We start from the raw sequence: 14,353 nt of genomic DNA, 5'->3' as shown, positions 1-14,353 counted from the left end.
GTGAGGAAATAGTTGAGGAAATACCAGAGGCAGTTAGGGGTCCTCTGACATCCCCACAGCCTGGAAACACTGACCAGGGAGCACTCTGGTGAGCTAGAAAAACCTACAGCTGGCGAGGCAAGTCAGAGCTTCTCGTGGCCCCCGATCCCTCACCTCAGTGACAGCCCCAATTCCAAGGGCAAACCTTCCCACGCTGAACGGGAGGTGGTGATACCCACGGCAGCGCCCAGGTACGCTGGAGGTTATCTTACAAAACACTGGTTTTGGGGTTTCCTTCTCAGCAAGGTTTACAAAGTTATATTAGAATCACTCCACTGTACTGTCTTTAAAACACAATTTAGGGCTTCCCTGGTGGGGCAGTGGTTAAGAATCTGCCTGCCAATGCAGGGGACACAGGTTCGAGCCCTGGTCCGGGAAGATCCCACATGTCGTGGGGCAACTAAGCCCGTGTGCCACAACTACTGGGCTCACGTGCACTACTGAAGCCCGCACGCGTAGAGCCCACGCTCCGCCACAAGAGAAGCCACCACAATGAGAAGCCCATGCACTGCAATGAGAAGCCGCCCATGCACCTCAATGAAGAGTAGCCCCCGCTCGCCGCAACTAGAGAAAGCCTGCGCACAGCAACGAAGACCCAATGCAGCGCCCCCCCCCCAAAATAATAAAAAACCCACAATTTAAAATTTAACCTCTAAGCTTTCCTCACCTGTAGTCTGAACAAGCATAAATCCTCCACAGGAAAAGAGTGATTCAGCTAGATTATACTTCTGTTGCTCTCGATTTTTTTTTTCCCCTTTTGGAAAAATCGTTTAACCAAAACCTTTTGATTTTACTTATTTAATATATCCAATGTCTTAAGGATGGAGCGACAGTTCTTTTTTTTCTTCAACAAAAAACCCTTTCCTACCTACATTTAAATTCAGAACTTAAATTCAGAAACCACAAGAATACTATTGATAAATATATAATATCCACAATGATGGATCACTTATAACTGGGGCACAATAAAGATAAAGGCATTAGAGCTGTTATGCTAATGTACAACCTAAAACCATAACACCGGGCAGTGTTAAACCTGGGCAATAAAGTGTTGGCTGAAGTAAATCTTAGCACCCGAAGGCAATTTTAGAAGTTGTGTCTAAGACAGATTTTTTTAATGGCTCTTTGGCAACTCTCCCTGTGTCAATATAACTTTCCCGAGCAACTATCTCTTGAGGTGAGTAACGGACCCAGCTGGGAGAAGCAAGACCCGGCTGAGGTCAAGCCTGGAGAGATAGGGCAGGACAGGCATGGTAGCTTATTGTACAATTGGTGAAGAAAGGAATCATTTTTTCTTGAAATCTGAAGATTACTTGCTCTAATCTCTACTAATAGCAGAAATCCTAATTTCCCCACCCTGTGGATCCAGGGAACTGGAGATTCCTGGGCATATGGGCCCCTTAAATCCTAGGTGGGTTTCCTGGTTGACAGACCACTCCGGACCTCTGTATCCTTATTTGTCAAGTATCTCTACAGTGGATAATTACCTTAATAGGAGGCTCTGGAATGCATTTTAAATTATTTTTGAGTTTTAGGGGCTTCCCAGGTGGTGCAGTGGTTAAGAATCCACCTGCCAATGCAGGGGACACAGGTTAGAACCCTAGTCTGGGAAGATCTCACACGCTGTGGAGCAACTAAGCCCGTGTGCCACAACTACTGAGCCCGCGAGCCACAACTACTGAGCCCGCGAGCCACAACTGAAGCCTGCGCGCCTAGAGCCCATGCTCCGCAACAAGAGAAGCCACCGCAATAAGAAGCCTGTGCGCCACAAAGAAGAGTAGCCCCCGCTCAGCAACAAAAGACCCAACGCAGCCACAAATAATAAATTAATAAATTAATTAATTTTAAAAAATTATTTTTGAGTTTTAAAACACTGGCTCCAGAAAACTAACTCACACGACCCTCTACCACGAACAAAAATCCTTCGATTTGGAAGTAAATATAATACAATTAAAAAAATTTTTTAATTTACAATCCCACTGAATTCAACAAAGTTAAAAAAATTTTTGGAAAAGATTTCTTTTTAAAAACCCAGCATCAAATGATTCTCTGCAGTGCCTCAGATGAGGATTATGTTAGCACAAGGGGGATAATTCCATTTTAGACTCTTCCTTTCAAGGCAAATCTCCTTCACCAGGCAAGGCTGCCAGACCCACCTAGACGTGTCTGCATCCTGCCTCCACTCCTCGTTCCTTTTACCTGTACATCCAGGAACCATATCTGCTGTAGACAGTTACTGAAATAACAAATAAATATATCCATGTATCTGTGTTTTATTTTAATGTGAATTCTACCATAGACTTATACACAGATTCTCTAACATGGTTAACATGGATATTTTAAGATCACCTAAAACATTTTAGGAAATCATAGTAAGATTTTATCACAACAGTTCGTTAACATTAAAGGCAATCGATGGGAGATTTCTGAGTTATTCTCAAAAATCATCAAAACACGAACAACTCTGACATGAATAAGCCACTTTAAAAAATGAAATTTATCTTATTCAAACCAAGATAGAATGAATCTGCTTCTTACAGACTGAAATGGTTCTGTCCTAAAGGGCGAGTTTCAGGGTGATCACACAGTGCGAAGTGGGGACAGGAGTCCTGGTAGGCGAGAGGCCAAAGTCTGCCTCTAGGTTTATGATTTTGCTTTTATTGTCTGCTGCTTTGCTGAGCCCAGAGTTCAGTGGGGTTCATAATTAATCAAGATCAAAGGATTACCAACTTGAAACAAAATAACCCACAGCTAAAGAACCCTTTCTTCTCCTATGTTTTTCTCCAAAAGCAATTAATTTTCTTTGACTTTCCCTGTTTTACACACCCTTCCAAAAATGGTATTTACGATCCACGTTTAAACCCCCAAAGGCCAGCTAATGGAAACGTGAGATTACTAAACAAAATTAACTCTCACCACATTAAAGTACACATGTAATAGAAAAATTGGTACTTCAAAACACAAATGGCAAAGGGAGTTGTTTAAAGTTAATAATCTCCAATTCAGGTCTTTAAATTGCAGCCCTTGAACTTCTGCGCCTGACTATCTCAGAAATCTTCGCTTTCTAACAAATTAGAGAAAACAAAAAGGAAGAGAGTGATTAATGATCACATGCTGAATTGATCCAGGAGAAGCACACCATATCTGCAACTTACTTTGAAATGCATAAAAAAATAACAGGGTGTCTCAGATGGACCGAGGGATGGATGGATAGATTATGTGGGTGATAAAGCAGTCGAAGTAAAATACTAGTTTGCAGGCTGGAGCTGGTGGGTGTTGACCGTATACTTCTTTCAACTTTTCTGAACACTTGAAGATATAAGGAGAAAGAGAAAATTTAGTGCTAGATTCTAAATGGAGATCAACACTAAACCTAGAAGATGCTGACAAAGGTACTGAAAAGTCTGCTTACTTCTCCTCACGTGATCCAGGACACATTTTCCATTTTTTTACCTGTCACCTACCACCCTCCACTCCAAAGCAAACCATGGTCAAAAGGTTAGGAAACTACTTTATCTACCTATGTTGATACCAAATTTTAAAGCTATAAAATCCTTTACAAGCCAGTCTTTAATAAGACCTGTTCTCAAAAGGAGGTGATAATTTCGCCCACAGGGAGGAAGGTCAGCATGTCCTGTTAGCGACAGGCTGACTGGATCATGATCCACTGGACACGGACACCCTTTCAGGAGGCAAGAATTACCAATTCATTTAATTCCTTTTCTTCTAGGGTTCTGCCACCTCCCTCATCAGAGATGAAAAGCTTAACAAACAAATAAAGCACATGTGAAGCATTTGTTCTCCCTGAAGAATTCTGGACCTCTTCCTTTCCCAGGCAGAGACTAGAAGGCCTGCACGGAGAGCTTAGATCTTCAGTTATCACTGGTGAAGAGCCACACAAGTTAGTTACTCGCTTTTTAAGCTAGAAAGAATCGTAGAAATTATCTACTCCAGACCCCTCACTCAGATGGAAGAATTAAAATCCAGACTGGAGGGTTTCCCTGGGGGTGCAGTGGTTGAGAATCTGCCTGCTAATGCAGGGGACACAGGTTCGAGCCCTGGTCTGGGAAGATCCCACATGCCGCAGAGCAACTAGGCCCGTGAGCCACAACTACTGAGCCTGCGCTCCGCAACAAGGGAGGCCGCGATAGTGAGAGGCCCACGCACCGCGATGAAGAGTGGCCCCCGCTTGCCACAACTAGAGAAAGCCCTCGCACAGAAACGAAGACTCAAAACAGCAAAAATAAATTAATTAATTAATAAACTCCTACCCCCAACATCTTCTTAAAAAAAAAAAAAATCCAGACCGGAGAAGGGACTTGTTCAAGGTCACTGGCATTAGGGACAGATGAAGAACTAAGATCCAATCTCCAAACAACTCTCCCAGACTCCACACGCTTTGTTTTAAAGGGGTCCAGAATTGTGGCCAAGGTCTCATATCTCAGCTAGGTGTTCCAGAGGATATAAGAGAGGTTATTCTCATGGGTCTCTTAAAATGTACTGGATGGACAACTGATTGTCAAAGGAATCAAAGAGCAAGTATCACTAACATAGCCACGTGCAAAAATGGCAGAGCTGGGGGTGGGGCTGGGAAGTCCTCCCCAGTTTGGCAAAGTTTCACACCAACGGAGGCAAATCCTCATTTTTGGATCCACAGGGTGTAGCTAGTGCCCTACGTCAGCAGACTTGACCTCTGTGGCACAACTCCTTCTCACTCCTGGCTGAGACACCACAGACCCACTAAGCCCCAGTTTGTTCATGTATAAAATGAGGGAGGGGGCCCAATGACCTTTGAGGTCCCTTTTCAACTTTGGCCTCTTTATAACTTTGTGTTAAAAAAAACCACATGGCCGTAAAGTCATGCCAGAGGACTTAGCAAATATTCTACAAAAGCGTATCAGAAAACTTTCAGCAGTGAAATGCAACCGAAAACATCTTTCGAATTGAAGAAAAACTCTGAAACCACAAAGACCTGAAACCATGACAAACTAACAGATAGGCTCCCTCAGTGCAAGTGGTATTATGCAATTATAAAGCTCCCAGGAGCAAAGCTGGGCTATCAAAGTACTATGAGAAAAGCAAGAAAATGATGAAAGTTGCGTTTTAATAAGTTCCTTTGAACAAAATAGGTACAACCTACCATCCGGCTGGGATTACACATCCACAAATGCGAGATTCTCCTTAGCCACAATGGAAGAAAATCGCCAAGACATACTTATGGAGCAAATTCAGGCAAAAAAGAGAAGAGAAATTGTCTCTTTTCTCCCAAACAGTTCATCCTATAAGCTTTATCATTTGACTCAAGACAGCCACTCCAGTACCAATCTTCACTACTTTCAGAGAGAAAGAGGGAAAATGTTAAGAAAAAGCAATGAAGCAATTGCTTAACTTAAAAATGGGGAGAGACGTTTACTCATAGGCCTTTGATAAAGAAACTCTGTGTACTTCAGGTTTCCCATTGGGTCCAGGCTGCTTCAATGTCACAAATGAGCTCTGGTCAAAGTTTTCTTGTCGGGGCTTCCCTGGTGGCGCAGTGGTTGAGAATCTGCCTGCTAATGCAGGGGACAAGGGTTCGAGCTCTGGTCTGGGAGGATCCCACATGCCGCGGAGCAACTGGGCCCGTGAGCCACAACTACTGAGCCTGCGCGTCTGGAGCCTGTGCTCCGCAACAAGAGAGGCCGCGATAGTGAGAGGCCCGCGCATCGCGATGAAGAGTGGCCCCTGCTCGCTGCAACTAGAGAAAGCCCGCGTGCAGAAACGAAGACCCAACACAGCAAAAATAAATAAATTAATAAACTCCTACCCCCAACATCTTAAAAAAAAAAAAGTTTACTTGTAAATCAGTTGTTTGAAACGAGAACGTGATTTCCCCACAGAACAACCTAAAAGGGCGAGCAGTAGGATTCCCAATTCGGTCCATGGAAGCCTAATCAATTCCTAAAATACCTGAATCACAGGCCTATTCCCAAATGGTTTTGACTGCCCACTGACGATCTCAACAGAAGCCTGTTTCCCTCCTCTGGTGGAACAGCCAGTTTTCGGCTGGGATTTGCCATGAGTTTTCCTCCCTGGGTGTGGGGTGCAGGAGAAAGGGCAAGCAAGGAGAAGCTCTTAAACTCCTCATTTTGGCTGCATTTTGGGTCCCTGGAATTTGGCACTACTGGATCTTGAAGAGGGCAGAAAAGAGCCAGCCTGACGATCGCCTGCTAATAAGGCTGAGAAATCTTTACATCTATGCAAGCAGCAGACAAACCAAACAGAAAGCACGTAAGGTACCCAAACTCACAAGGACTGGTTTAAATGCAGTGTGACAATGGTACCAGTACCAGCGCTTTAGGAATGCCAAACAAGCGTCCCTGGGGAAACTTTTTTTTTTTTTTAATAAATTTATTTTATTTTTGGCTGCGTTGGGTCTTTGTTGCTGCACACGGGCTTTCTCTCTATTTGTGGCGAGCGGGGACTACTCTTCGTTGAAGTGCACGGGCTTCTCACTGCGGTGGCTTCTCCTGTTGCGGAGCACGGGCTGTAGGCGCGTGGGCTTCAGTAGTTGCAGTACACAGGCTCACTAGTTGTGGCTCGCGGGCCCTAGAGCACAGGCTCAGTAGTTGTGGCGCACGGGCTTAGTTGTTCCGCAGCATGTGGGATCTTCCCGGGCCAGGGATCGAACCCGTGTCCCCTGAATTGGCAGGCGGATTCTTAACCACTGCGCCACCAGGGAAACCCTGTTCTTTTCTTTTATGATGGCGATGACTGCCGGTGAGCAGTTAGAAAGGCAGCCACAAGGCAAGGCTCATAGGATCAACACGCAACTTGACTAGTTCTTGACTTATACATAGAGGGACAGAATTTGACCTACGAGGGCAATTTCCTTCTGAGATATTACAAAACAGAGCCATCCTCTTGGTACACGTGCTTCCATTCAGTTTCTTTCCTGCCATAAAAGAACTGGGGGGTAAGGAGAATGTGTAGGCCAACTAGCTACGAAGCTGGCTCACAGTTTCACACCATCTTCTTAAAATGTTGTTTCATTTGTAGGAGAGTATTCTAGTCTGATCTCAGAAAGAACTTCCAAGGAACATGAGAGATAATTAGGAAGACTAATAGCCGTTTGATTTTAAGACTCATGATCTTCACGGATAATCGAGAGCCTCGGAGGCTAATAAGCTGCTGAATATGGACTTTCCTGGCTACCACCAACACGCTTGCTCCAGGGAGCCCGACCAAGCTTTTGGTCATGCGTTCAGCGGTAGCGAAAGACCACTGCCTGAGGGAAGTCAATCCAGCAGCCAGGGCCCACTTCTAGCAGCGAGCTTTACAGGCAAGGTGGCGGTCTGTGTGGCCCAACAGATGCAACTACACTACCACGAAGCCGTGCTGTGGCTGCAGGCTGCCATCTAGTATCAGGAAGAAAGGATGAAAGGGCTTCTGTCTGAATGCCTGATCGAGAGGAACTACTCACAGCCCAGCTCATTCACCAGCGTGCTTCAGCAGCCTCTCAGGACTAAGCCCACCCCTAGGGAAGTCACAATCCCTGAAGGGAGCCACCTGGACTGAAAATTGCTCCACACCCAGCAAATTCCCACAGTGAGAAACTCGGTATATGGAAGCTCTTGGGTGAACTGAAAAAGCTAAACACAGAGTGATGTGACACGATGGCACTTTTTCTCGTGTGTTTGCATATAGGGAATTAACCCTCACATTTATTGAAGGTCAACTCCTATCTCAAAAGGCAATTAATTTCACATCCACGGTTCACTGAAGTATTACTCACAATAGCCAAGAGGTGGAAATTACCTAAATGTCCATCAGGGGATATGAATAAAGAAAATACATACAACAGAATCTTTTTCAGCTTTAAGAAAAGGAAGAAATCCTGTCGTATGTTACAACATGGATGAACTTTAAGGACATTATGCTATGTGAAATAAGCCAGTTCAAAAAGACAAACACTGCATGATTCCACTTTTAAATTCCATTATCTAAAGTAGTCAAACTCGTAGAAACAGAAAGTAGAATGGTGGTTGTGAAGAGCTGGGATAGGGGGATATGGGAGTTGTTTAATGGGTATAGTTTCAGTTTTTCAAGATGAAAAGGTTTCAGAGATGTGCTGTACAATGACGTACATGTAGTTAACACTAATACACTGGACACTTAAAAATGGTTAAGATGGTAAATTTTATGCTATGTTTTTTGCCACACACACACAAAGTCAATTAATTTGAGAAATAAAAAGGGGCCACTTGAAATAGGTATACTCAAGAAGGACCCCAAATTCATAAATTTGGGACTTTGGCTAAAGAACATTTCTATTGTCCTTAGGTAAACATTACCTCTATTTTAAAAAAACCACAAAACTCTCCTCTAATGATGAATGTAGCATATGTCCATTGTGCAAACTACACACATTATAACCACGCTTTGATTTAAGAAATATTCTTCTATACTGTGAGGAATGATTAACAAACTACAAGACCTTCTCACGGTAACTATAAAAGATTCTGTCACTTATCACTAATATAGTTATAAGTGACAGAATCTCTAAAAATATTTACTTATTTATTAACATCTTTATTGGGGCATAATTGCTTTACAATGGTGTGTTAGTTTCTGCTTTATAACAATGTGAATCAGTTATACATATACATATGTCCCCATATCTCTTCCGTCTTAAAAATATTTTTTATGATTAGTACCTTTTTATTTCTTCTATACCAGCCTCAGTTTTTAAAATTATTTAAAACACACACACACACACACACACACACACACACACACACACACACTCACAAGGATTTTCTAATGGTTCCATTTCTTCAACATGGGGGCTAAATTTTTTTTTTTAGTATTTTTCAAAGCAGAAAAAGGGGCTGTTTTCTTTTTCTTTGGAATGAGCTCCTGCCAGATTTTGCACACTGCAGTTCTTTGGCAATGTGATGAGAACACATGCCCACCCACAGACACTAATTCTGCTCCTCACTCTTCCCAAGCAGCCTCTATGACACATGCTGTCTATACTCCATTTGATGGAATTCAAGAGGCCCAGTCAAACAGCAGGCCCCGCGGGGCCGGAGCAATGGCAGGCAACCCATCTCTTCCACGGGATGGGCACAAGGAATGAGTGTTTAAAAGAAAACCACAAAAAAGCCAAACCCAACTTGTACGTCCCCAATCTGAAAATCTTTACAACTCTATGAATTAACACTGAAAATGAAAAGTCATCTCTTGGGTTGAAATCTGGGAAGAGATAGTATCTGGCTGTGGTTCCTTGCACAGAGCTCTGTGAAGACAGTGCAGCAAACTCCCCGAGCTGCACTCAAGCGGGTGCTCAAGGAAGGCAGCCTGTCCTGCAAGCCAGCAGCTTTCTAAGAGGGCTGAACTGCCATCCTGGCACCAAGGCATTTGCTTGCTCTTTGGTGATTATCAGTCATGAAGAAATGCTGGTGATTAAGAATCCAACTATGAATGGGCATGGCTTCCATTAACTGTCCCTCATCTGTCCTAAGGCAATCTGGGCATAGATGACAATGCAAACAGGTTGTCAGCAAACTTATACCTGGAAGAATGCTCAGGACTAATAAGAGTCCATACTGGTTTGATAAGAGAGTGGTCATTCACCCCGTTCACATGTCCTTAAGAGCAGGGGTTGATGCCCTAAGGCTGTTCTGTACCTGTCTCTGGCTTTTCTGAGCCACATGAGAAAGTTGATACTCCCAAATAACGATACAAGATTTATCTATAAGTGCTATTAATCCCACCCACTGTGTAGGCAGAGTGGCCATAAACCCCGGATGTGGGGAGGACAGTGTAACAGCAGAACAGTGGGCAAAGGACAACAGGCAACGGACAGGTCCAGCTCTCGCCCGGGGGCTACAGTTACAACCACGCATCCATAAACCATCCACCAAGTACAGAAGGACAGACTGCAAACTCACTGAACAGGTCTCTCTAAATACAAATAAGTATTTTTAAATGTTGATAGATAACGTATAGTATTTTGAAAGGATTACTGAATTCATTATAGCTTTGAGTCATTAGAATATAATTTTAGCCAATGCTAAAAAGGGGAGGGGTCTTCAAAACTCAAAGATTGACAAAGACTGTCCTTGGTGTTTACTAACCTGTGCCACTAAAATATTCCAGGACGCTCTAAGCTTTCAGGATTCACCCTCCCTGACTGCCACTCCCCGCAAGGAAGAAGGGGGAAAAACCCTTTGTCCCAGGTTGTCGGTCTGCTTGGCTCAGAAGACACGGCCACCGAAACTATCAAATGAATTTTTGAGTAGGGCAGTTCTTTCTTTGATATGAGAGCCGTCCAAGAAATGATAGATTCTGAAGAACCAGAAGGGAAGAGGTAAAAGTTGCTTCTACAAATAACCATCAGTGGCTCCGGCTAAATCCATGAATGAAAAACCCAGGAGGAAACTGTTGCCTATAATGATGGATCCCCACTGAAGAGGGAATGAAAGCAAGGACAGGGCTGGGCCCGGATCACAGCATTTTCAAATGTGATACTACCCAGCGCAGAGCTCTGAACAAGGGCAGCGTCTCACTCAATATCTATCAATCGCTTCCAAGTTGAATGATGGGAAACCCACGGTACCAACTGCGCTCTGTATCCCCTCTCCCTCAAAAGGAAAAGAAGGAATCTGAAAACCACGTGGTCACTCTGGACTGAGGCTCTTGGGGCTTACATCCAAGGGGCTCCCAAAGGCTGCCACAACCCCAGGGGTGACTACAGAGATCAATATGCCCTGAGGGTGAAAAGTAACCAAAACCGAAAGAAATCACGCTGCCCTGAAATAATGCGGACAGGACCTGAGTTAGCCTCAACTGCACCAATCACAGGAGACCAAGGCCTTTTCACAGACATAGAAAAACGCCAATAAATCAAGAACTTTAAATGAAATGTTTTTATATACCTGCCTGTAATACTTTCTGTAGGCCTCAAGGAAAAAAAAGCTATCAAAACCTAAGATTTTAGGGGTAAGACAGGAATAAAGACACAGACCTACTAGAGAACGCACTTGACGATATGGGGAAGTGGGAAGGGTACGCTGTGACAAAGCGAGAGAGAGGCATGGACATATATACACTACCAAATGTAAAATAGCTAGCTAGTGGGAAGCAGCCACATAGCACAGGGAGATCATAGCACAGGGAGATCAGCTCGGTGCTTTGTGACCACCTGGAGGGGTGGGATAGGGAGGGTGGGAGGGACGGAGACGCAAGAGGGAAGAGATATGGGGATATATGTATATGTATAACTGATTCACTTTGTTATAAAGCAGAAACTAACACACCATTGTAAAGCAATTATACTCCAAAAAGATGTAAAAAAAACTAAAAAAAGATGTTAAAAAAAAAACCCTAAGATTTTAGCGAAATCAGGGCAAATTAGCTCATCTCCCCTTAATTCACATTATTTAGTCACATTATTTTTCTGACGACTTTTGACAAAATGAGCCCTGGGCTGAGTGTGGCATCCACCAAAGCTCCAAGAGACCCCCGTTCACTGTAAGATGGCAAAATTCGGGCTTTAGTTCAAGCTACATTTCTAAAGTAGCTTTTCTTCCATGACTTTAAAAAAAAATGTTAATGAGAAGGAATGAAGAGGACTCTCACTTTGAATCTGAAGTATTTTTTTAATATCGCCAAGTGCTATTATTAAATATTCACTATATATGTGTGTGTACACACACACACATATAAAAATAAGCAGTACAGATGTGGGCAGGAAAATTCTTAGCAAAACTCCCACATATTTCAAATACTGTTCTTCCACATTATTGTCCTCTACCATAATTAGCATGTTACAGCCTAACAGGTGGCTTTCATTTATAGAATGCAAAATTAATGAAATTTGGAGATGGTCCTGTCTCCAAAAACAAATTGGCCATTCTAAAAATAGTGTACCCCTTAATCTACAAAACAAACAGAAACACACCAAACAAACTCATTTCATGCTGGCTCACCATATCATCGGAACTGCTGAATGCATTTTAATAAATAAATTTAATACATTTACTGACAGTTTAGAATACACATACCTCAAGGAAAACAAGTCATTATTATGGGCTTTACAAGAAAGGGGAAGAGAAAAAAAGACTGCCTGTTTTTCCAGCTTGGTAACCTCAGATCTGTTTAATGCTCTCTGAGTGATAACAAAATTTACCGCCACAGACAGGGCTGCTCCACAAATGCTAAATCTTAGGCAAATTTGTGGGCAATTGTGTTACAGGCCCTGACCCAGCCATTTTGGACAGACAGACCAGAAAAGCATAAATAGCACTGCTATAAACTAACTATAGCATCTGTCCCTAACAAGTAGGATACAAAAAGTATTTTTAAAAAACATGAGGAGACGCTGAATGGACTGTCAACACTTGGAGGAATGTTTAATACACTCAAATAAACAAGATATGTGCCTTAACTAGCCAGGCATTGTTTAAATTTAGTGAGTGAAGAGAGGGTCAGACAGGCGACACAGCCTCCCAATTATGCAGAACAATCCTTCAGATCATGTGAAAGCTATAATTAAATGTTGTTACCAAATCTCCACCACCCTTTCTCCCACCTAGAAAAAGTTAATGCATGAATTCAGTATGAGCAAATTATGATTTGCAAAAAAATATTCACTTAGTCGGGGAATAAAGCTTTCTGGCATTAAGTCATCCATCTTGGAGGGGTAGGAAAAAGCACAATATTGAAAAAAAAATCCAACATAATAAATAAAATAGTTACCATTAGACCACCTCCTTAGTTCATCTCTGCTTATTCATTTTTTTAAAAGTTTTAAGCTACCCCACTCCCCCCAAAAAGGTATACCACCTCTGCTGTTTCCCTAGGCAGCATCTTTTAAACTCAGGGCTTAATAAAAGGGATGGGTTAACACCACTTCTATCTGAACGTCTAAGGAGAAATCTGTTTCCAGAAAGGAACATGAGTGGACAAGAGCTCTGTGTCAATCAAAAGACCAGTGGTTACCTATCTGTCCTCGCACGTGGATGCACACAGACACACACACACGCTTCAGTTCTGCACAATTAGAATAATTTTTTCCCCTCCCTTAAAAAATGTTAAAAGCAAACACCAGAAAGGTTAGGCAGAGGAGAACCACAAGAAAATGAAGTTCATATAAACAGTAAGCACATACCTGGAGGGCGATGCCATTTCCGCTACATTGTAGAGCCCAAGTGCTGGGTATTAGCATTATTACTACTATAGAGCTTCCGAGAAAAATGGATCGGCTCTTGCGGACCTGAGAACCAGCTGGCTGCTTGAGAAGTGGTTTCCCCCATATATGATTCAGTCTCCTTGACAAATATACTGCATCGCACTGGATGAGTCATCTGAGGGTTAGTCCGCATTTTATAGGCCTGTTGTGTCATTACTCACATTCAACATCCTGCTTCTCAAAAGTGGAAGCTGGAAGTCTGACAGCTGACAGATGCTTTTTCCAATTAAAATGTTGTTTAAAAAAAAATTCTTGTAAGTTTTGATGATCAGTCATTGATGATACTGTGAAATGCACAGGGAGCAAATGGCAGGGCTCAATACCCCAGATCACAGTCTATACAGCCACAAGGGCACGTTGTTTACCCACCCCCATCCCCAAATAATTTTGTTCAGAGTTGAAAGCAAGGACCCTCCCTCCTCTTTTAAACTATCAGTGAAATCAGTATGTTGGTTCTTATGTTGTAAGGTTACCTAGTTGCAAGAGGTTTGTTTAAAAAAAAAAAAAATACACATCAAAATTTTGTCCCTGGAATAACTGTTAGGTGGGATAGTGGCATTGTGTTTATAAAATGTCTACTTTTAAGAAAAAGTATGCTAGGGATGAAATGCTATAATATCTGGGATTTGTTATGAAATATTTTTGCCCCAAAAAGGGGAAGTTTAAAGAAATGTGACAAAATCTTGGTAACTGTTGCATCTGTGTAGTGAGTGTATGGGAACTGGCTATATTATTCCCTCTTCGTTTGAGTAGCTTCGACAGTTTTCACAACAAAATATTTTTAAAAATTAAAAGAAAAAAATTCAGTCCTATGGGCTAATCGTACCGACACAAGGCAATTTTCTAGTTAGGTGAGAACTCACCATATGTGTGAATGGGGGCATCATTCACGCAGGGCAACCAAGCGGCCCTGGGGGTGTGGGGGAGTGCCAGCTGGAAGGTACGATACACGTGTCCTGAGGCACCCAGCCCCTGGACCCATCAATGCCTGGTGCCCTCTCCTCCCAAGACTGTCTGGTGGTTGTTCCACAGCCTTTCTTTGAGGACTTCACTCGTGAGCTCAATATTGACATTACGAGG

The 14,353-nt window shown here is 42.8% G+C and overlaps 1 protein-coding gene across 1 annotated transcript in view; it reads right to left on the bottom strand.

Annotated features, from left to right (window-relative positions):
• Window positions 1-14,353, bottom strand: part of SPRED2 (sprouty related EVH1 domain containing 2) — a 119,480-nt gene that overhangs the window by 39,199 nt on the left and 65,928 nt on the right. The window lies entirely within an intron of this gene.

Source organism: Delphinus delphis, chromosome 12 (assembly GCF_949987515.2).
Source record: "Delphinus delphis chromosome 12, mDelDel1.2, whole genome shotgun sequence".
NCBI lineage: Eukaryota > Metazoa > Chordata > Mammalia > Artiodactyla > Delphinidae > Delphinus > Delphinus delphis.
The sequence above is the reverse complement of the archived record's forward strand: the minus strand, read 5'-3'. Positions and strand labels throughout refer to the sequence as shown.